The 3,047-nt window shown below is 41.3% G+C and overlaps 1 pseudogene; it reads left to right on the top strand.

The window, feature by feature from the left end:
- Positions 1-286: 286 nt before the first annotated feature.
- LOC115852862 (T-complex protein 1 subunit zeta pseudogene) lies at positions 287-1,933 on the top strand (annotated as a pseudogene).
- Positions 1,934-3,047: the final 1,114 nt, after the last annotated feature.

The raw sequence follows: 3,047 nt of genomic DNA, 5'->3' as shown, positions 1-3,047 counted from the left end.
GTTCTCTTGACCTGAGAACAATGAAGCTCCTAAAGTAATGGTTCCCAAGTTAAGAACATTGCTCTAATAAAAAGCCCACAATTCCACGAAGTGAAGTATAGGCTTCTGCCATGCCAGCCCCGGGTTCCTAGAGTCAGGTCTCTGTGTGAGAGGAACTCTGTCTCATGAAAGTAGGAGACTGAAACAAACAAACAAAAAAAGAGAGTGTAAAATTACAAGGATGGCAGGCCATGCCGAACTGGCTCTGGGCTTTCCGGTTCCCTCATTTTCTTCTGCTGGGTCAGCTATGGTGGCCGTGAAGACCCTGAACCCCAAGGCCGAGGTGGCCTGAGCCTAGGCGGTATTGGCGGTCAACATCAGCGTGGCCCGGGGGCTGCAGGATGTGCTGAGGACCAACTTGGGGCCTAAGGGCACCATGAAGATGCTTGTTTCTGGTGCTGGAGACATCAAGCTCACTAAAGATGGAAATGTGCTGCTTCATGAAATGCAAATTCAACACGCAACAACCTTCTTAACAGCCAAATTAGCAACAGCCCGGAATGACATAACTGGTGATGGTACCACTTCCAATGTCCTAATCATGGGAGAGCTCCTGAAGCAGGCAGATCACTACATTTCTGAAGGTCTTTGTCCCAGAATAATTACAGAAGGATTTGAAGGTGCAAAGGAAAAGGCACTTCAGTTTTTGGAACAAGTCAAAGTAAGCAAAGGGATGGACAGGGAAACACAATAGACGTGGCCAGAACATCTCTATGTACTAAAGTTCATGCTGAACTTACTGACGTCTTAACAGAGGCTGTAGTGGACTCCATTTTAGCCCTTAAAAAACAAGATGAACCTATTGACCTCTTCATGGTTGAGATCATGGAGATGAAACCTAAATCTGAAAACGATAGAAGCTTAATCAGAGGTCTTGTTTTGGACCATGGGGCATGGCATCCTGATACGAAAAAGAGAACAGAAGATGCGTACATCCTCACATGCAACGTGTCATTAGAATATGAAAAAACAAGTGAATTCTGGTTTTTTTTTTTACAAGAGTACAGAGGAGAGAGAGAAATTAGTGAAAGCTGAAAGAAAATTCATTGAAGACAGAGTTAAAAAAATAATAGACCTGAAAAAGAAATTCTGTGGTGATGCTGATAAAGGATTTGTTGTTTTTAATCAAAAGGGAATTGACACCTTTTCCTTAGATGCTCTTGCAGAAGAAGGCATAGTAACTCTGTGCAGAGCTAAAAGAAGAAATATGGAAAGGCTGACTCTTGCTTGTGGTGGGGTAGCCCTAAATTCTCTTGATGACCTAAATCCTGATTGTTTGGGACATGCAGGACTTGTCTATGAATATACATTGGGAGAAGAGAAGTTCACCTTTATTGAGAAATGTAACAATCCTTGCTCGGTCACATTGTTGATCAAAGGACCAAAAAAGCACACTCTTACTCAAATCAAAGATGCAATAAGAGATGGCTTGAGGACGGTTAAAAATGCTATTGATGATTGCTGTGTAGTTCCAGGTGCTGGTGCAGTGGAAGTGGCAATGGCAGAAGCCCTGATTAAATACAAGCCCAGAGTAAAGGGCAGGGCCCAACTTGGAGTTCAAGCATTTGCTGATGCATTGCTCATTATTCCCAAGGTTCTTGCTCAGAACTCTGGTTTTGACTTTCAGGAAACTCTAGTTAAAGTTCAAGCAGAACATTCAGAACCAGGTCAACTTGTGGGTGTGGACTTGAACACAGGTGAGCCAATGGTAACAACAGAAGTAGGCATATGGGATATCTATTGCATAAAGAAACAGCTTCTTCATTCCTGCATTGTGATCGCCACCAACATTCTCCTGGTTGATGAGATCATGAGAGCTGGAATGTCTTCTCTAAAAGGTTGCACTGAAGCTCTTCCCTTGTATCATCTGAATCATGAAGACTCTACAGAGTGATACTAAGAATATAGCTATGGAATTTTTGTCCAAGCTTCAAAAGATTTTCAAAGGATTTTTTTTCCCATATAAAAAAAGGAGAGAACGCTGGCACCTATTCAGATTCTGAAGTTCTGAAATTATAATTACAGTATTTTTTAAATTGCACTGCAGTGTACACATACAGCAGGCCAAACTTACCCAATAAAAAGGACATTTTATTTTAGCTTCAGTGATATAAAAATACATGTTAGATAAGCATATGTTATCTACCTTGTTATTAAATATTCCTTGAAAAACAAATTTTAATGGTTTAATAATTCTTCTAATGAATGTATTTTAATTTATCTCCAATAGTTCCCCATCACTTAAATTGCATTTATCTCCAATAGTTCCCCATCACTTAAATTGCAACTTAAATTGCATTTAAGTTTTCAATTTTTATGCTAGTTATAAATAAGACTTAAGTAACTTAAGGTTCGGAAAGCGTTCCTGCTTTAGTATAAATCCTTTTGAGCAGGGGTTCTCCCAACCCCCAGGCTGAAGACCAGTACTGGTCAGCAGCCTGTTAGGAAGGAGGCTGCACAGCAGGTGAGCAGCGAGCAAGCAAGGGAAGCTTCATTTGCTGCTTCCCATGGCTTGCATTACCGCCGAACCATCCCCATTCCCCCCATCGCTCACATTACTGCTTGAACCATCTCCCCTCTTGAAAAATTGTCTTCCACGAAACCGGTTCCTGGGGCCAAAAACGTTGGGGACCACTGCTTTTGAGTAAAAAAAAACTATTGGACAAATTGGACTTTTCATGCTTTATGAAATAGCTTTGGTAAAATGCTTCCCAGAAATGTTAAGTTGTAGTGAGTAGAAAGATGGAATTAGAGGCAAGGGAATTGAAAGAGCTGCAAGTCTAAAGTGGCAAAAATAGGAAAGGCAGAGGTTAAAAACATGGTGAGGGCGTGGTGACTAAGGACTAGGTGAGACAGGAGATTTTCAGGCAAGACCGTATTTTCACACCTCGGAACATTTGCTTAGGCTGATATCCCTCCCAAACTGTCTAGTGTCCTCTTTTTTTCACCCAAGTTACTGTTCTCTTCTACATGTTTCCACAAAATACAGTAGGTATATCTGAAGCCCT

Source organism: Globicephala melas, chromosome 7, assembly GCF_963455315.2.
Source record: "Globicephala melas chromosome 7, mGloMel1.2, whole genome shotgun sequence".
Classification (NCBI taxonomy): Eukaryota; Metazoa; Chordata; class Mammalia; order Artiodactyla; family Delphinidae; genus Globicephala; species Globicephala melas.
This window is presented reverse-complemented; position numbering and strand designations above follow the sequence as displayed.